The sequence below is a fragment of the Muntiacus reevesi genome, chromosome 8 (assembly GCF_963930625.1).
Source record: "Muntiacus reevesi chromosome 8, mMunRee1.1, whole genome shotgun sequence".
NCBI lineage: Eukaryota > Metazoa > Chordata > Mammalia > Artiodactyla > Cervidae > Muntiacus > Muntiacus reevesi.
Genome location: NC_089256.1, coordinates 7,147,137 through 7,168,943, shown reverse-complemented (window position 1 = coordinate 7,168,943; position 21,807 = coordinate 7,147,137). Strand labels below are relative to the sequence as shown.

Sequence of the window (21,807 nt, the reverse complement as noted above, 5' to 3'; positions counted from 1 at the left end):
TAAATTATATAAAATTACATTAAGATAAATGTTATAAAAACACATGGGACTATGATAGAGATCTTCATTCAATTAAAAATGAAGAAGTATGCTGCACAGGCTTTGAGTGACAGCCTATAACCTTTCAATTTAAAAATATACATTTCTAAGTTATCTTTAAAGCTTTTTGTCTTGTTTCTACACTGTCTTTAATCTAAATGTTATTTGCAACATATTACTTAAATCAAAGGCCTAGAAAGTAAATAAACACAGCACTGAATGTTTCAACAAACAGCTACCTCGGCAGTACTGGCGATTGTCAAAGATTAAACCAGTCCTGTGCACTGATGCATTATGTTTCATCCAGACTCAACAATTGTACACTTCTTCCTGTCACCATGTTCTGTTGGTTAAAAAAACAAGTCGGATTTCTTCTTCCAGCTTCATGAGCACATTATGTCAAGCTCAAAAAGTCAATCTCAGTGACCTCACCATCTGCCATGATCTCTTGTCAGATTCAGACAATGCAACTCCCACAGATGGTCTCAAAAAGCAAGCCCCTTTCCTTTCCAATCACAACTTAGCAGCTGTGGGCATAAAGCCTTTTAAATTGGTACAACATTAATCAAAATATAAGGAGGAAAGCAAAAATAAATATGAATACATTTACTGAAGTAACGTGTCTTGAATCGAGATTTGCAGACACTGCTGAAAAGGATGTTCCTAAAAATTAAAATTTCAGCAAAATCAGCAAAGCATGCTTAAATGGAGGATGGTAGTAATTTTAAATATATGCTAATGTTTCTAAGTTTGGAAAATAGACACAACAATAAAACAGGTAACAAATAGCAGCTATAATTCCACCTCTGAAATGCAACTACAGAGTTGCTTTTGATATAACTTTCTAAAGAATTCTCTTTTTGCACTCTAACTTTTGATAGAGGATTAATTAAAAGATATTTTCATAGGAAGTGACAGTATGTAACTTTTTTCTTAGGTGATGAGAATATCTATCTAAGTGATTCACATATATTCTCTTATTCAATTCATACTGCAACTCTATCAGATAAATGTTAGTACTGTTCACATTTTACAAATGACAAAACTAAGCTTTAGAAAGTTGAATTAATTTGCCCAGTTAACCAGCTGTACAAATGGCAATGCTAGAATATCAACTCAGGATCTCAGCCCAGCAGACATATTCTAAACCACTATGCTACATTATAAAATATATTTTACCTTGGAAATATGACAAAATACATAATTATTATCACAATAAATCCATATACAGAAGGATAACTTACTTTACCAAAATAATTCTTTTTATTTATTTATTTTTTTTTTTAATTTTTTATTTTTTTCCAAAATAATTCTTTTCGTACAGGACAAATCATCCATCATTGGGTCAAGTTTTTCCCCCTTTTTAAAGTTCTATTTCTAAATTTCAATATGAAAGCTACAATTCTTTATTTTTCTGATTAGGTAGTAAACTTTCTCTCTTTTACAGCTATATAATATTCCTTTACATTGTTACACCGTAACTTATAGCACCAGTCCTCTACTGGTGGACAGTTAGATTTCCTACGTTTTTATACTGGTGACAAAAATTTTATACTGGTGACAAACAATCCTCAGAGTTTCATCTGCTCTCTGATCATTTCATCAGCTTTGTGCTGAACCACGTGCCCACACCCTTCTCTCGTCTACGTCCACTGGCCTTCCTGTCTGTTCCTCAAAGACACGCTCCTCCTGTCTCTGAGCCTCTGCCTGCTATTCTCTCTGCCTGGAATTTTCCCCAGGCATTAAGTCTCCTTCCTTCAGCTTTCTCTCAAATGTCACTTTGTCTGGGCAACTGTAATTCTCCCACTACAAAGACTAGGTTAGAGGGGCTTCTATTTAAAAATGCTCTCCTCCTTTCTCCTTTCCAAGTACACATCTGGTTGTCATTATCTATTTATTTGTGTGATAATCAGATCGTGGGCCATCTCTACAACTAAAGGGTGAATCACATGAGGGCAGGGACCCTCTGTCTTTTCATTTATCATACATCCAGTGTCTGATACCTGGTTGGAACCCAAGAAATATTTGTTTTGTGTTTGCTTTTTCAGCAATATTCTACTCAGTGCTCTGTGGTGATCTAAATGGGAAGGAAATCTGAAACAGAGGGATATATATATGTGTGTATATATAGGTACACACACACACACATACACACACACACACACACACACACACACACACACACACACACACACATACACACACATACACACACACACATACACACACGGCTGATTCACTTTGCTGTACAGCAGAAAATAACGCAACATTGTAAAGTAACTATACACCAATAAAAATTAAAAATAAAAGAAGCATAACTTTCAAAAAGTAATATTAAGTTATGCACTCAATATTTCCATGTTTATAAAAACGTGGCAATCTCATTTAATGTGATGCGGCGGCAGGAAACAAGAAGACACGAGCACTGAGCCCGTTCACACACGAGAAACAGCAGACTATTGGGTGTCACTTTCCTCTCATAAAGTGTTCTGGGGCTGGCATTATATCTGTGTTCATTAATTTCAAAAAATGCTATGGGAAAAGTTTTTATAATAGAATATATTTAATTTCACTAATGTTGAAGGCGAAAAGATCTCTAGCCAAGAGGGAAATTTAAAAAGAATTATTTACTAAAAGCTGCTCTTCTAAGGAACCATCAACATCTTACACTTAAAAAAAAAAAGATAATTGCTTTAATGCTCATTATTCACCTTTTAAATTGGGGTATGGTTGCTTTACAATGTTGTGTTAGTCTCCTCTGCACAACAAAGTGAATCAGCTATCTGTACACATACATCTTTCCCTCTTGGACCTCCCTCACAACCCGCATCATTGCTCATTTTTTTTAATTGAAAAAAAAAAATTCTGTCTGGGTGTACATAAGCTTTTACCCAGGACTCTCCACAATGGTAAAAACTGGTTAACACTACAAGCAATCAATAACAACTTTTAACAGCTTCTACATATGTGCAGGGGAGTACTGAATAGTGTTGTCTGAGCACCACTCATTTGGTTCACTTATTCAACAAATTCTGACAGCCTGCTGCAAGTCAAACAATAGGCTGAGCATTAAAGATGCTTTGAGAAACAATGACAGGCTCTGCCTTCATGGAGCCTACATTTTAACTCTAAAGGCAGCCATTCAGCAATAAACTCCCCAATTAACTATGTAATGACATATACTATAAGCGGTGCTACAGAACAAATATACAAAGGAAGCATGTACAGAAAGGGGCTGGAACTCTGGTGGTTTTACAGAAGATTCCTTTGAGGAAGCAAAGTTTGAACTAAGCTCAACAGCCAAATGGAACAAACCAATGGCAGAGAAGGGGACTCACAGCCAGAGGGTGCAAACATCATAGGAAAATGCTCAAAGGAAGAAAAACACACGGCTAGTTCCAGGAGATGAAGGAAGACCTATGTGCCTGAAATCAAAGGGCAAGACGGAACAAGACAGAGAGATATGGTTGGAAGCCCAGTCATGCAGGATATTCCTTTTTCTTTTCTTTTTAATTAAATTAGTGGGAAGCCAGACTTCCATGGTGGTTAAGAATTCACCTGCCAATGCAGGCTCAACCCCTGGTCTGGAGGATCCCAAATACTGCAGAGCAACTAAGCAAGTGTCCGCAACAAGAGAAGCCACCGCAGTGAAAAGCCCATGCACCAGAACTAAAGAGCAGCTCCCGCTCATAGCAGCTAGAGAAAGCCAAGCACAGCAACAAGGACCCAGTGCAGCCTAAAATAAATAAATACAAACATAAATTAATGGAAGCCTTGGAAAGATTTTAAGAGCTAAACATCTGAGCCAGGGATATTAAGTTACATTTACTAAAGATTAAGTAAAAATTATGTGCTTTCTAATTTTTATAAACCGGCAATATCACATATGACATTCTATAATTCTTTGGAAACCGAAATACTCATTTCTTGACTAAGCCCGGTAAGTTTATATTCATCATCCACAATTCAATTATCTAACAAGCACCTTATTCTGCTGGAATAAAACTCAAAGTTCAGAAATAAGCAAAAAAAAAAAAGTCCACAGCTCTCAAATTCGCTTTTACGAAACTAGTAACACAAGTACATAAGCCTTTCTTCATCTGCTTGATTTTATTTAACATAAAATTCTTACAAAATTTGCTTATCTCAATTTTCAGGCTTCAAGCCAACTATACTCTGTAAAAAGGATGCCCATAACAGGGACAAATGGGCTAGGCCTTGTTATAGACAAGTACATTAAGTAATTGACAACTGGCAGATTAATAGTAAGGAAAAGTAGACATATTATTACATTTTGACAAGTAAATTCACTGAAATACAATTCCTTCCTCATTCCCTGGCAAAACTGAATTAATGACATGTTCTTATACAAGCATCCACAATAAAACCAAAGGGATACTTTTGTTTCAAATATTTTCACAGGTAACATTTTTTATTTGTTCTTAATTACCGAAAACAAAAGTCTAAGAAAACTTATTTCCGCCCTGTCCAAAGAAGCAACATCAGAAAGTACCCAAATTTAGAACAACATCACATTTCAAGATCCTGCCAAGAATCTAATAGAAAGGCTCTTTAATCAAGTGGTGTACTAGCCAAATTTTACACCATTATTCAATTTACGCACAATGACTACATGGATTAGATCCATGTTACCCATATGCTCTTTAGCAAAGCCTCGTTTCCAGAAAACTGTAGCTCCAGATAAGTAATACAACTGTTAATATGTATCCTTAACTTGATACATCACAATATGCTACATGAGTTTATAAAACATCATTTGGGAATTCATGTAACTTACAGATACAGTATTGTACAAAAAACTACGTCAGCATAAAAAGTTCAACTCACCCAAGAGACCAAACAGAAATGAAAAGTGGGGCCAGACAAAAAGAAGCAATTGGTGAAGAAAACACCAGTTTCTAAACCTTTTTTTTTTTTAAGTTTTTCTTACATGTGTTTGTGCTGATTCTCCTGAAAAACACAATGTTTTTTTTCTAAATGTTCACCAATCCCATTTTATTTTATCTTGCGGCCATGACACGGCAATGTCATGAGGAGCTAAGATCATAGCTCCGACTGGCATTAGGGTGAGCCCTAACCCAATATGACTCCTGTTCTTAAAAGAGAAAAGATACAAAGACACAACAGGAAGTTGGCCAGATGAAGAGAGAGGTAAAGACTGGATGCATGCTGCCAGCTGAGAAATGCTAGGGATACCAGAAGCTGAAGAAGGCAAGGAAGGCTCCTTCCTTTGGCTTCAGAGGGAGGGTGGTCCCGCCAACACCTCAACTCAGACTTCTGGTGTGCAGAACAATGAAAGGATCGATTCCTCTTGCTATAAGCCACTCAGTGTGTGGCACTTTGTTATGGCAGCCCTAAAAAACTAATATAATAGGTTTTAGGCATTAACTGTTGTAGTCATCCCTAGAGTTTTTGTTTGGTTGGTTTTAGGGATTTTTTTATCTGATTTTTATTCTGGCTCTCCATATCTTCCAAGCTTTTTGTACATATGGATTTCTATTGATTAATTTTATACCGCACAATATAACTGAATTTTCTTTTAAAAAAAGTTTTCGTTGGCTGCACCCAGCTCTTAGTTGCAGTATGTGGGATCTAGTTACCTGACCAGAAATCAAACCCCAACCCCCTGCATCGGGAGCACAGAAGTCCCCCTGTAGACCCCCTGCATTAGCCACTGGACCACTAGGGAAGTCCCTGAATTCTCTTTTTGTCTGTAGTAGTTTTTCAGTTGACTCTTCTGGGTTTTTCAGGTATACAACCATATGAAAACAGGGACTGTTTTAAGTCTGCACAACAACAGAAAAAGCCATCGCTCTCAAAGTACAAATCTCTCTCTCAACTTCCCAAACAGATATAAAATAAACAAGGAGAATAAATAAAACCATAACAGAACCCATGCCTCAACCTTATGATTACCAGAAGACAGAGATCACAACATTCAAATTACCTATAAGTAGAGGGGAAAAAGAAATAAATCCATAAGAAATCCAACTGCCTACCTTCTGCAAGCCTATGGATGCAGAAAGTAAGAGGAGGTGAAAAAGAATCCATGAAAAACAGCAAACTCGACCAGGGGACTTAGACGAAGCACAAACAAAATGACCCCCAGGAAGAGTAAAATATAAAAGCAAATATAGTGAACACGAGTTAGGACTTGATGGTTTATAGCCCTAGTGACGTGAAAGTATCTCGAAACTTCTGGATCAACTGTGGGACCTCTGCGAAACCACTTCTGGAGGAATATTAGATATATATATGCAAGAGAAGAGATGGTATCTCTTGGAGACAGGGAAATGAATGGAAAGATGGGAGTAAGAGGCGGGAAACTAAGGACCCTGTAGAAAAGGAAATGGAAACAAACACACCAAGCCTTTCTCTACCTTTCTTCCTGATCAACACCACAAGTTCTTAAAAGATACTGAGAAGAAAAGGGAAGAGTGACAATAGAACTCTCAAACAAGGAACTCTATCCACAAAATGAATAGACACCACAACACAAAAAGTGCTAGAAAAAGTCAGAAAAACACTAGTGAAAGCTTTCGTTTCGATGGTTTTCTCCCTACAAATCAACTCTGAAGTTGGAAATAACTGTAACATTCATCTACTTTTGAATTCAGTTCAGTTCAGTTGAGTCACTCTGTCATGTCTGACTCTTTGCGACCCCATGGACTGCAGCACGCCAGGCTTTCCTGTCCGTCAGCAACTCCCAGAGCTTGCTCAAACTCATGTCCATTGAGTCAGTGATGCCATCCAACCATCTCATCCTGTCATCCCCTTCTCCTCCTGCCCTCAATCTTTCCCAACATCAGGGACTTTTCCAAGGAGTCAGTTCTTTGCATCAGGTGGCCAAAATACTAAGAGTTTCAGCTTCAGCATCAGTCCTTCCAATGAACACCCAGGACTAATCTCCTTCAGAATGGACTGGTTGGATCTCCTTGCAGTCCAAGGGACTCTCAAGAGTCTTCTCCAACACCACAGTTGAAATCATCAATTCTTTGGTGCTCAGCTTTCTTTATAGTCCAACTCTCACATCCATACATGACTGCTGGAAAGACCCTAGCTTTGACTAGGCAGACCTTGGTCGGCAAAGTAATGTCTCTGCTTTTTTTAATATGCTGTCTAGGTTGGTCATAGCTTTTCTCTCAAGGAGCAAGCGTCTTTTAATTTCATATCTGCAGTTACCATCTGCAGTAATTTTGGAGCCCCCAAAAATAAAGTCTGTAACTGTCTTCATTGTTTCCCCATCTATTTGCCATGAAGTGATGGGACTGGATGCCATGATCTTCATTTTCTGAAAGCTGAGTTTTAAGCCAGCTTTTTCACTCTCCTCTTTCCCTTTCATCAAGAGACTCTTTAGCTCTTCACTTTCTGCTGTAAGGGTGCTGTCGTCTGTGTATCTGAAGTTATTGATCAAAAAAGATTTTACAGATGTTTAAAAAAAAGCCCCTAAGTCAGAAATAAAAAAACTAATATCAAAATAGACAAAACCAAAGATAGGGATGTAATGAAATTCATGGAAAAGATAATTAACACTGCTGTATATTATATATGCAAGTTGTAAAGAGAGTAAATCCTAAGAGTTCTCATCACAAGGAAAAATACTTAAAAAATTTTTTTCATATTTCATTAACATTGTATCTATATGAGATGATGGATGATTATATAAGAGTAAACTTACTGTGGTAATCATTTTGTGATGTATGTAAGTCAAACCATTTTGCTGTGTACCTTAAATTTATACAGCACTGTGTGTCAATTACTTCTCAATAAAACTGAAAGAAAAAAATGGAAAAGATATTACAGTTGACTGTAGTGCAGGAAAAATCATCACATAAAATCATTGAAAAATGAAAGCTAAATTATGGCATAAGGGGGGAACAGATTTTAATGAAAACAAATAAAGGATGTTGAAGGTAAGGAGAAAAACAATAAAGAGAATGAAAATGAAATTAAGAAACAAAATAATCAGAGAGAAACTGGCTGACGAGATGACAGGCGAAAGTGGCAGAACATCACTGGTGTCCCTGGCAAAGAAACTCAAAACAATGAATCAGCACTAAAACTATGAAACAAGAAAACTTTCCAGAAATAAAAGAACTGAGTCTACATGCTTAAAAGGTCTACCAGATACTTGGGAAAACTGACCCAGAATAAGCAACTATAACACATATATTTGTAATATTGTTTAAAGGAAAAAAGAAAAAAATAAAACACTCTGGCGCATTCAGACAAAAAAATAAATAACTTACAAAGGCAAGGGAAGTAGACCATATCAAATGACTCAAAAATAACATATAAAGCAAGAAAACAGCATTTTCAAGAAATGTAAAGGAAAGAACATGTAAACCAAGGATATTATATCCTGTCAAACTGTACTTCAAGTTCCAGGGACATCAAAAAACAACTTTGGGGATAAGCTCCTTGATACTGGTCTTGGCAATAATTTTTTTGACCTGATACCAAAAGCAAAGGCAACAAAAGCAAAAATAAACAAGTGGGACTATATCAGATTAAAAACTTTATACAAAGCAAAGGAAAACATCATTTTGCAAATCATTTATCTGGTAAGTTAATATCTAAAATATATAAAGAACACACATAATTCAGGGACTTTCCTGGTGGTCCACAGGTTAAGAATCCACCTTGCAATGCAGAGGACACGGGTTCGATCCCTGGTCAGGGAATTAAGATTCCCACATGCCTCAGAGCAACTAAGCCCAGGTGTCACAGCTAGAAAGTCTGTATGCTGCAACGAGAGCCTCATGATGCAACAAAGACTCTAAGTGCCGCAACTAAGATCCCCACAGAGCCAAATTTTAAAAAATCTCATACAATAGCAAAAAAAAAAGAAAAAAATCCAAGTAACCAGATTAAAAAACGGGCAAAGAAGACACATGGATGATCAAGAGGTAGACAAAAAGTTGCTCAACAATACTAGAAATCAAGGAAATGCAAATCAAAACCAAAATGAGGTATCACCTCACACCTGTTACAGCACCTACTCTCTAAGTGTTGGCAAGGAGGTAGAGAAAAGAGAACCCTCATGTACTGTTGATCGGAATGTAAATTGGTGCAGTCCCTATGGAAAACAGCATGAAAGTTCCTCAAAAAATTAAAAATAGAACTAACATATGATCCAGCAATTCCACTTCTGAGTATGTGTCTGAAGGAAGCAAAATAATTCTCTCAAAGAGATATCTGCACCCCCATGTTCACTGAAGCATTATTTATAATAACCAAGACATGGAAACACCCTAACAGTGCACTAATGGATGCATGGATAAATAAAATCTGGTACAGACACAATGGGATATTACTCAATCACAAAAAAGAAAGAAATCCCGTCATTTGCAATAACATAGTACACCATGAGGGTATTGTCCTAAGCAGAATAAATCAGAGAAAGACAAATACTGTATGATTTTACTCACCTGAGGAATCTTAAAAAACTAGACTCATAGAAAAAGAGAGCAGATTAATGATTTCTGGGGGACAGTGGGAAGGGGGAGACTGGGTAGAGGTGGTCAAAGGTACAAACTTCTAGCTACAAAACAAATAAGCTCTGGGATATAATGTACTGTATGGTGACTAGAGTTAACACTGTATAGCATATCTGAAATTTGCTTAAAAGTCCTCATCACAAGAAATACATGTTTTTACTTATATAAACTGATAAGTTAAACTCATGTGTGGTCATCATTTTGAAACATAAACTTGTATACTGCGCACCTTTACACTCATACAATGTTATATGTTGATTCAGTTCAGTTCAGTTCAGTAGCTCAGCCATGTCCGACTCTTCGTGACCCCATGGACCACAGCACGCCAGGCGTCCTTGTCCATCACAAACTCCCAGAGTCTATTCAAACTCATCTCCATTCAGTCGGTGATGCCATCCAACCATCTCATCCTCTGTCGTCCCTTTCTCCTCCCACCTTCAATCTTTCCCAGCATCAGGGTCTTTTCAAATGAGTCAGCTCTTCATCAGGTGGCCAAAGTACTGGAGTTTCAGCTTCAGCATCAATCCTTCCAATAAACACTCAGGACTGATCTCCTTTAGGATGGACTGGTTGGATTTCCTTGCAGTCCAAGAGACTCTCAAGAGTCTTCTCCAACACCACAGTTCAAAAGCATCAATTCTTCAGCGTTCATCTTTCTTTATAGTCCAACTCTCACATCCATACATGACTACAGGAAAAACCATAGCCTTGATGAGACAGACCTGTGTTGGCAAAGTAGTGTCTGCTTTTAAATATACTGTCTAGGTTGGCCATAACTTTCCTTCCAAGGAGTAATCTCTTTTAATTTCATGGCTGCAATCACCACCTGCAGTGATTTTGGAGCCCCCAAAAATAAAGTCAGCCACTTCTTCCCCATCTATTTGCCATGAAGGGATGGGACCAGATGCCATAATCTTAGTTTTCTGAATGTTGAGCTTTAAGCCAACTTTGTCACTTTCCTCTTTCACTTTCATCAAGAGGCTCTTTAGTTCTACACTTTCTGCAATAAGGGTGGTGTCATCTGCATATCTGAGGTTATTGATACTTCTCCCAGCAATCTTGATTCCAGTTCGTGCTGCAGCCAGCCCAGCGTTTCTCACAAAGTACTCTGCATATAAGTTAAATAAGCAGGGTGAAGGTATACAGCTTTGACGTGCTCCTTTCCCGATCTGGAACCAGTCTGTTGTTCCATGTCCAGTTCTAACTGATGCTTCATGACCTGCACACAGATTTCTCAAGAGGCAGGTCAATTGGTCCGGTATTCCCATCTCTTTCAGAATTTTCCACAGTTTGTTGTGATCCACACGGTCAAAGGTTTTGGCATAGTCAATAAAGCAAAGGTAGATTTTTTTCTGGAACTCCCTTGTTTTTTTGATGATCCAGCGGATGTTGGCAATTTGATCTCTGGTTCCTTTGCTTTTCTAAACCCAGCTTGAACATCTGGAAGTTCACAGTTTGTGTATTGCTGAAGCCTGGCTTGGCGAATTTTGAGCATTGCTTTACTAGTGTGTGAGATGAGTGCAACTGCGGTAGTTTGAGCATTCTTTGGCATTGCCTTTCCTAGGGACTGGAATGAAAACTGACCTTTTCCAGTCCTGTGGCCACTGCTGAGTTTTCAGACTTGCTGGCATATTGAGTGCAGCCTTTCACAGCATGATCTTTCAGGATTTGAAATAGCTCAACCAGAATTCCATCACCTCCATTAGCTTTGTTCGTAGTGATGCTTCCTAAGGCCCACTTGACTTCGCATTCCAGGATGTCTGGTTCTAGGTGAGTGATCACACCATTGTGATTATCTAGGTTGTGAAGATCTTTTTATACAGTTGTTCTGTATATTCTTGCCACCTCTTCTTAATATCTTCTGCTTCTGTTAGGTCCATACCATTTTTGTCCTTTATCGAGCCCATCTTTGCATGAAATGTTCCATTGGTATCTCTAATTTTCTTGAAGAGATCTCTTAGTCTTCCCCATTCTATTGCTTTCCTCTATTTCTTTGCATTGAATACTGATGAAGGCTTTCTTATTTCTCTTTGCTATTCTTTGGAACTCTGCATTCAAATGGGAATATCTTTCCATTTCTCCTTTGCTTTTCACTTCTCTTCTTTTCACAGCTATTTGTAAGGCCTCCTCAGACAGCCATTTTGCATTTTTGTATTTCTTTTTCTTGGGGATGGTCTTGCTCCCTGTCTCCTGGACAATGTCACGAACCTCTGTCCATAGTTCATCAGTCACTCTGTCTATCAGATCTAATCCCTTAAATCTATTTCTCACTTCCACTGTATAATCGTTAGGGATTTGATTTAGGTCATACCTGAATGGTCTAGTGGTTTTCCCCCCTTTCTTCAATTTAAGTCTGAATTTAGCAATAAGGAGTTCATGATCTGAGCTACAGTCAGCTCCCAGTCTTGTTTTTGCTGACTGTATAGAGCTTCTCCATCTTTGGCTGCAAAGAATATAATCAATCTGATTTCAGTATTGACCATCTGGTGATGTCAACGTGTAGAGTCCTGTGTTGTTGGAAGAGGGTGTTTGCTATGACCAATGCGTTCTCTTGGCAAAACTCTCAATATAACTGGGAAAAAAACAGTCTGAATGGGAATACTATCAATGTGCACCCCTTCTGAGCAAACTGTTGGAAAACGAGCTACATCCTACAAAAACATGCCTGGGTAAATTTCACAAGAATACAAGCAGCGAACATGTTATATATTCAATTGTAGAGGTAAAACTAAAACAAGATTGAAGTCAAATGTTATCTTTTCTGCCAAAGAAAAAAGAATGCAACTAGAAACTAGGAGAGAATTCGCTGGTGGCCTAGTGGTTAGGATTCGGGATTTCACTGTTCTGGCCTGAGTTGCTAGTCAAAGTGAGATCCCTCCAGCCATGCAGAGAGCCAAAAATTTTTAAAAACACTGGCCAGTAAGAGGAGAGAAAAGGAGGAAAGTAGAATAAGATCGCTGACTGCTATATAGTTAATAGGTAGGAGTCAAATGATACCATTTAAAACTAACTAAAAAGTAAAGTAAGAGAAAAGATTAAGGGCACTATAAAAATTACTAACATAAATGATGCCATTAAAATAAAGATACATCAGTAGTTTGATAGGGATCACATTGAATTTGCAGATTGTGTTTGGTAGTATAGTCATTTTCACAATATTGATTCTTCCTACCCAGGAACATGGGATACCTCTCCATCTGTTTATGTCATCTTTGATTTCTTTCATCAGTGTCTTATAATTTTCTGTGCACAGTTCTTTTGTCTCCTTAGGTGTTTATTCTGAGATATTTAATTCTGTTTGTTGCAATGGTGAATGGGATTGATTCCTTAATTTCTGTTTCTGATTTTTCATTGTTAGTATATACAAATGCAAGTGATTTCTGTGTCTTGATTTTGTATCCTGCAACTTTGCTATATTCACTAACTAGCTCTAGTAACTTTCTGATACTATCTTTAGAGTTTTCTATGTACAGTATCATGTCATCCGCACACAGTGAGAGTTTTACTTCTTTTCCAATCTGGATTTCTTTTTTTTCTTTTTCTTCTCTGATTGCTGTAGCTAGGACTTCTAGAACTATGTTGAATAACAGTGATGAAAGTGTACACCCTTGTCTTGTTCCTGATCTTAGGGGTAATGCTTTCAGTTTCTCACCCTTGAGAATAATACTTGCTGTAGGCTAATCATATATGGCCTTTACTATTTTGACGTAGGTTCCTTCTATTCCCATTTTTCAAAGAGTTTTAATCATAAATAGGTGCTGAATTTTTTCAAAGGCTTTTTCTGCATCTACTGAGATTATCATATGGTTTTAATCTTTCAATTTGTTAATATGGTGTATCACATTGACTGATTTGTGTATATCAAAGAATCCCTCCATCCCTGGAATAAATCCAACTTGATCATGGTGTATGAGCTTTTTGATGTGTTGCTGAATTCTGTTTGCTAAAATTTTGTTAAGGATTTTTTCATCTACGTTCATCGGGGATGTTATATTGGCCTGCAGTTTTCTTCTTGTGTGTTGTCTTCGTCTAGTTTTGGTATCAGGGTGATGGTGGCCCTGTAGAATGAGTTTGGAAGTGTTCCTTTGCAATTTTCGGAGAGTTTTAGAGGGATAGGCATTAGCTCTTCTCTAAATGTTTGACAGAATTCTCCTGTGAAGTCATCTGGTCCTGGGCTTTTGTTTTTGGGGAGATTGTTGATCACAGCTTCAATTTCTGTGCTTGTAATTGGGTTGTTCATAATTTCTATTTCTTCCTGGTTCAGTCTTGGAAGATTGAACTTTTCTAAGAATTTGTCCATTTCTTCCAGGTTATCCATTTTACTGCCATATAGTTGTTCATAATAGTCTCTTATGACCCTCTACATTTCTGCATTATCTGCTATAATCTCTCCTTTTTCATTTCTAATTTTGTTGATTATTCTTCTCTCTTTTTCACTTGATAAATCTGGCTAAAGGTTTGTCAATTTTGAAATTGTTAGTTGTGAAACAAAACACTTCACAATTCACCTGGAAACACAAAAGACCCTGAATAGCCAAATCAGTCTTGAGAAAGAATGGAGCAGGAGGAATCAATCTTCCGGACTTCAGATTATACTACAAAGCTACAGTCATCAAGATGGTATGATACTGGTACAAAAACAGAAATATAGACCAACAGAACAAGATAGAAACCCCAGAAATAACCCCATGCACCTATGAGCACCTTATTTTTGACAAAGGAGGCAAGAATATACAATGGGGCAAAGACAACCTCTTCAATAAATGGTGCTGGGAAAACTGAACGGCTGCATGTAAAAGAATGAAATTAGAACACTTCCTAACACCATACACAGAGATACATTCGAAATGGAAAAAAAAAATTCAAAATGGATTAAAGACCTAAATGTAAGACCAGAAACTATAAAACTCTTAGAAGAAAACATACCAGAACACTCGATGACATAAATCAAAGCAAGATCCTCTATGACCCACCTTCTACAGTAACGGAAATAGAAACAGAAGGAAACAAGTGGGACCTGATTAAACTTACAAGCTTTTGCACAGCAAAGTAAACTATAAGAAAGGTGAACAGACAACGCTCAGAATGGGAGAAAGAATAGTAAGTGAAACAACTGACAAAGGATTAATTTCCAAAATATACAAGCAGCTCATACAACTCAATACCAGAAAAACAACCCGATCAAAAAGTGAGAAAAAGACCTAAACAGACATTTATCAAAGAAGACGTGCAGATGGCTAACAAACACATGAAAAAATGCTTGCTGAACATTGCTCATTATCAGAGAAATGCAAATCAAAACTACAATGAGCTATCACTTCACACTGGTCAGAATGGCCATCATCAAAAAGTCTATAAACAATAAATGCTGGAGAGGGTGTGGAGAAAAGGGAACACTCTTGCACTGTTGGTGGGAATGTAAATTGATACAGCCACTATGGAAGATGGTATAGCGATTCCTTAAAAAAATAGGAATAAAACCATCATATGACCCAGAAATCCCACTCCTAGGCATATACCCTGAGGAAACCAAAATTGAAAAAGACACAGGCATCCCATTGTTCACTGCAGCACTATTTACAATAGTTAGAATATGGAAGTGAACTAAATGTCTGTCGACAGATGAATGGATCAAGAAGTTGTGGTACATATACACAATAGAATATTACTCAGCCATGAAATTAAAAGACGTTTGCTCCTTGAAAAAAAAGTTATGACCAACCTAGACAACATATGAAAAAGCAGAAACATTACTTTGCTAACAAAGGTCTGTCTAGTCAAAGCTAGTTTTTCCAGTATTCATGTATGGATGTAAGAGTTGGACTATAAAGAAAGCTGAGCACCAAAGAATTGATGCTTTTGAACTGTGGTGTTGGAGAAGACTCTTGAGAGTTCCCTGGACTGCAAGGAGATCCAACCAGTCCATCCTAAAGGCAATCAGTCCTAGATATTCATTGGAAGGACTGATGCTGAAGCTGAAACTCCAAAATTTGGCCACCTGATGTGAAGAACTGACTCACTGGAAAAGACCCTGATGCTGGGAAAAAGTGAAGGCAAGAGAAGAAGGGGACGATGGAGGATGAGATGGTTGGATGGCATCACCGACTGAATGGATACGAGTTTGAGAAAGCTCCAGGCATTGGTTATGAACAGGGAAGGCGTGCTGCAGTCCATGAGGTCCCAAAAGAGTCAGACACGACTGAGTGACTGACCTGAACTGAACTGAACAGCCATAAAAAGGAAAGCATTTGAGTCAGTTCTAATGAGGTGGATGAACCTAGAACCTATTATACAGAGTGAAGTTAGTCAGAAAGAGAAAGATAAATGTTGTGTTCTAATGCATATATACAGAATCTAGAAAAATGGTACTGAAGAATTTATTTACAGGGCAGCAATGGAGAAATAGACAAAGAGAATAGATTTATGGACTTGGGGAGAAGAGGGGAGAGGGTGAGATGTATGGAAAGAGTAACATGGAAACTTACATTACCATATGGAAAACAGATAGCCAACGGGAATTTGCTGTATGGCTCAGGAAACTTTAACAGGGGCTTTGTATCAACCTAGAAGGGTGGGATGGGGAGGGAGGTTTAAAAGGGAGGGGATATATAAATACCTATGGTTGATTCATGCTGAGGTTTGATAGAAAACAACAAAGTTCTGTAAAGCAATTATTCTTCAATTTAAAAAATTAATTTGTAAAATAAATAAATTAATGAAATAAAGATACAAATGTTCCCAGATATCAAAAGAAGTGCTTAAAAAACAAAGATAATATATAAATAGAGAAAGACAGTAAACAATACATAATACACAAAGTACTGACAAACAGTACACAGCATCACAAGGCACAGGATATACTGCATTTACACTCTACAAAGTTGACTTAATAAAGGGTTACTTACACAATTCGCTATCCATCTGAAAGAAAATACCAAACTGTCTTAAACTCATTCCTTTGAAAAAGAGAGAGGAGGCCCAATGACTAGCATGCAGGAAGTTTCCTGGGAAGTGCTCTTAGGAGAAACACCTGGAAGTAAGTGAAGGAAGCTGAGGTGAGAATTGGGAGAAACTGGCCCAATGAGGGTGCAGTGAGGGCCTCAGGTAATGCTCATGGAGCTCCAGAGCTGGGATTGTCCCTAACAGAGGCGAGTTTGCTTGGAGCTTGTATCCCTGCCTCACCCAGTTAGCTCTCAAAGGATGTCTCTTAGATGGAGTATAATCTTGGCCAAGGGCAATTCCCAGTAAGCAATGCAGCTGTAAGCAACCAGCCTGTGTAGGTGGAGAACATGTAGCTCGGTGGGAAAGAAAAGGTCTAGCAGAATACTGTAACATCCACAACATCATATGGCAATAAAAATCCATTAACAGGCCACAACGAGGATAAACCTTGCAAATGTAGCAACAGGTTAAAAATTATATACACAACATGATTATATTTAAGGAAGTTAAGGCATGCAAAAAAATGCATAGTGCTTAAAAGGATAAAAATGTAAGATGCACACAGAAATTAACACACACAACACCAAATTTCTCTTCTCCATGTAAAAGATGAAAAGCATTTAAGCTAAGAAACAAAGGTTTCAGCTACATGTCAGACTGTATAAGGAGAATTACAGGTTATGAAGGGGATTCATTATATTATTCCATATAGTATTTAAATATCTCAGGTACAGCCTCCTCCCTGATGGCCCCCAATAAATATGTGAAAACCAAAAAAAAAAAAAAAAAACCAAAAACAAACCCAGGTATAGCAAACATTTAAGTAAAAAACATAAGAAAGGAATAATAATCTAACACCTGTGTCTTTTAAAACAATAATCAAATACACAGTACTTAAACAAATACATGGCATATGAAAAGATAAATAGGGAAAATTAACACCAAATCAGAGGAAACTGAAAAATCATAAGTGCTCCTTTTTAGCCTGGAAGCAGATAAGCTGAGGACCTGGACATATGAGTTACCAAAAACTATTTCCAGAAGGGATAAAAAATCTAAGCTGACAAGTTGCCACACAAAAAAATAAAGTGGTTAAAAGGTTGCCCATTTATAGAACAACTGGGGAATACTCTTACAAATAAGTTATATCAATAAGAACACATTTTAATTACTATTAATAATTTTAACTATTTTATTCTTAATTTTAACTATTAATGCCTTTAAAGCAAATATTAAACTAGACTTCTAAAGGATATCATAAGATTTAAGATGCATTCATTATACAGCTTTGTTAAATTTTCAACACCGAATAATAGAGAAAATGATTAATACTTGAGAAGATTATATTTTATGAAGAATGCATATGGAGTTTTATCACAAGCCCTTTCAGCACTTATGGAAATATTTCTCATTAGATATCATTAAAGAAACCGTCTGTTTAAAGAATAAGAAGGAAGAATGTTTATTATTATCACTCACCACTATTATTTAACACTGTACTGCAGATATCAGCCAACGCAATCACACAGAAGAATAACAGGTATATATACAGTGACTGAAGAGATGAAGTTATTATTAGATTATTATTATTATTAGATGATCTGACTGTTTACAGAGAAGCCTCAAGAGAATCAACTGGAAATATCTTTCAAACAAGTGATATGACAGATTGCAAAATTCATGCTCAGAAATTAACAGCTTTCTTATACATAAAAAATATGCCTTCTGATAGCAACTAGTTAGAAGAATTAATGGTGAAAATTTCCGCATTTACAGTAGCAAGGGGAAAAAAGGGAAAAAACTCAATAAGGAAAATATAGGGATTTAAAAAAAGGAAAAAATGCCAAGTTCTTACATAAAAAAATGCAAAATCATAACAAATCCAGCCCAGTTGCTCAGTCCTGTCCAACTCTTTGTGAAACCTTTCCATCACACATTCCTGGAGCCTACTCAAACTCAGGTCCATCGCATCAGTGATGCCATCCAACCAACTTATCCTCTGTCATCCCCTTCTCCTCCCACCTTCAACCTTTCCCAGCATCAGGGTCTTTTCCACTGAGTTAGTTCTTCACATCAGGTGGCCCAAGTATTGGAGTTTCAGCTTCAGCACCAGTCCTTCCAATGAATATTCAGGACTGATCTCCTTTAGGATTGACAGGTTGGATCTCCTTGCAGTCCAAGGGACTCTCAAGCGTCTTCTCCAACACCATAGTTCAAAAGCATCGTTTCTTTGGCACTCAGCTTTCTCTATAGTCCAACTCTCACATCCATACATGACCACTGGAAAAACCATAGCTTTGACTAGATGGACCTTTGTTGGTAATGTCTCTGCTTTTTAAAATGCTGTCTTTTTAAAATGTTGGTCGTAGCTTTTCTTCCAAGGAGCAAGTGTCTTTTAATTTCATGGCTGCAGTCGCCATCTGCAGTGATTTGGGGCCAAAAGAAATAAAGTCGCTCACTGTTTCCATTGTTTCCCCATCTATATGCCATGAAGCGATAGGACCGGATGCCATGATCTTAGTTTTCTGAACATTGAGTTTTAAGCTGGCTTTTTCACTCTCCTCTTTCACTTTCATCAAGAGGCTTTTTAGTTCTACGCTTTCTGTCATAAGGGTGGTGTCATCTGCATATCTGAGGTTATTGATATTTCTCCCGGCAATCTTGATTCCAGCTTGTGCTTCATCCAGCTGAGCATTTCGCATGACGTACTCTGCATATAAGTTAAATAAGCAAGGTGACAATATACATCCTTGACATACTCCTTTCCTGATTTGGAACCAGTTTGCTGTTCCATGTCCAGCTCTAACTGTTGCTTCTTGACCTTCTTACAGATTTCTCAGGAGGCAGGTCAGGTGGTCCAGTATTCCCATCTCTTTCAGAATTTTCCACAGTTTGCTGTGATCCACACAGTCAAAGGCTTTGGCATAGTCAAAAAAGCAAAGGTAGATTTTTTCTGGAACTCTCTTGCTTTTCCGATGATTCAGCGGATGTTGGCAATTCGATCTCTTATTCCTCTGCTTTTTGAAATCCAGCTTGAATATCTGGAAGCTCACAGTTCACGTACTGTTCGAGCCTGGCTTGAAGAATTTTGAGCATTACTTTACTAGCGTGTGAGATGAGTGCCACTGTGTGGTAGTTTGAACATTCTTTGGCATCGCCTTCCTTTGGGATTGGAATGAAAACTGACCTTTTCCAGTTCTGCAGCCACTGTTGAGTTTCCAGGTTTGCTGGCATATTGAATGCAGCACTTTCACAGCATCATCTTTGAGGATGGAATTCCATCACCTCCACTAGCTTTGTTCGTAGTGATGCTTCCTAAGACCCACTTGACTTCGCATTCCAGGATGTCTGGCTCTAGGTGAGTCATCACACCATCGTAGTTATCTGGGTTGTGAAGATCTTTTTTATACAGTTGTTCTGTATATTCTTGCCACCTCTTCTTTTTTTTTTTTTTTTTTTTTTAATATTATTTTATTAGTTGGAGGCCAATCACTTTACAACATTTCAGTGGGTTTTGTCATACATTGACATGAATCAGCCATATAGTTACATGTATTCCCCATCCCGATCCCCCCTCCCACCTCCCTCCCCACCCGACTCCTCAGGGTCCTCCCAGTGCACCAGGCCCGAGCACCTGACTCATGTATCCCACCTGGGCTGGTGGTCCGTTTCACCATAGATAATATACATGCTGTTCTTGCCACCTCTTCTTAATCTCTTCTGCTTCTGTTAGGTCCATGCCATTTCTGTCCTTTATTGTGCTCCTCTTTGCATGAAATGTTCCCTTAGTACCTCTAATTTTCTTGAAGAGATCTCTAGTCTTTCCCATTCATAACAAACTAACTTCTCCCAAATTAACCAACAGATACAATAAATCACAATAAAGTTAACAATATCTTATTTTCTAATTAGATTGAATGATTTAAAAATTAATTTGGAATGTAAGACCTAAAACTGTAAAACTCTTAAAACGCAGGGCAAAAGTTGTAAAATATTTCATGTGGCAATGATTTCTTGTAAATGACACCAGAGGTATAGACAACAAAAGAAAAAACAAATCATAAACATTAGAAAACTTTGTGCATCAAAAGACTCTATGCACAGAGTAAAAGAGCAACCCACAGAAGTGGGGGGTGGGCGTGGATCCTCAAATCAAAAATTTGATAGGAATTAATACCCAAAATACATAGAGAACTAAAACTCAATGACAATAAAACATACAACACAATTTGAAAACAAACAAAGAATCTGACTGGATATTACTCCAAAGAAAATATATGAATGGCCTATAAGCACATTTAAAAGTTGTACCATAAAGAAGCCTGAGTGCTAAAAAACTGATGCTTTTGAAGTGTGGTGTTGGAGAAGACTCTTGAGAGTCCCCTGGACTGCAAGGAGATCAAAACAGTCAATCCTAGAGGAAATCAACCTGAATATTCATTGGAAGGACTGATGCTGAAGCTGAAGCTCCAGTACTTTGGCCATCTGATGCCAAGAGCCAACTCACTGAAAAAGACCTTGGTGCTGGAAATGACTGAAGACATGGGGAGAAGGGGATGACAGAGGATGAGATGGTTGGATGGCATCACCAACTCAATGGACGTGAGTTTGAGCAAGCTCCAAGAGATGGTGAAGAACGGAGAAGCCTGGCGTGCGGCAGTCCATGGGGTCTCAGTTGAACATGACTGAGTGACAACATCAATAATCATAGGGTACTAAAAATCAAAACCACAGTGAGCTACCAGCTCACACCCAAGTGGCTACTATAAAAAAAAAAAAAAAAAAAAAAACAGAAAACACTGAGTGTGGTGAGGATGGTGAGAAAGTGGAATCCTTGCACCCTGTTGGCAAAATGTAAAGCAGTATAGCTGCTATGGAAAATAGTATGGCAGTTCCCCAAAAAACTAAAAACAGAATTATTATACAATCCAGCCATTCCACTTCTGGAATCATACCCTAAAGAACTGAAAGCAGCCTCAAAGAGGTATCTGTGCATTCATGTTCACAGTAGCATCATTCACAACAGTTGAAACATGGAAGCAATCATGACCATCGAAAGAATAGGTCAACAAAATGTGGTACACGTGTACATACAATGGAATATTATTCAGTCTTAAAAAGGAAGGGAATCATTAAGGGAATTCATTCATGCGACACCATGAATGAATCCCAAGGACATTATGCTAAGCAAAATAAGCCAATCAAGAAAAGACAAATACTCAATGATTCTACTTTTATGAAGTACTTAGAGTAGGCAAAATGAGAGCCAGAAAATGGTGATTGCTGGGTGCTAGGGCACAGGAGA

The 21,807-nt window shown here is 37.7% G+C and overlaps 1 protein-coding gene across 13 annotated transcripts in view; it reads right to left on the bottom strand.

Moving 5' to 3' along the window:
• Positions 1–21,807, bottom strand: part of TFDP2 (transcription factor Dp-2) — a 198,181-nt gene that overhangs the window by 153,427 nt on the left and 22,947 nt on the right. Inside the window, exon 2 of one of the 13 annotated variants that reach the window (XM_065942249.1) lies at positions 7,739–7,832. The exons of the other annotated variants lie outside the window; for them this stretch is intronic. The gene's annotated coding sequence lies outside the window, so the exon portion shown is untranslated. The remainder of the gene's footprint in view (positions 1–7,738; positions 7,833–21,807) is intronic. 13 annotated transcript variants of the gene reach the window in all.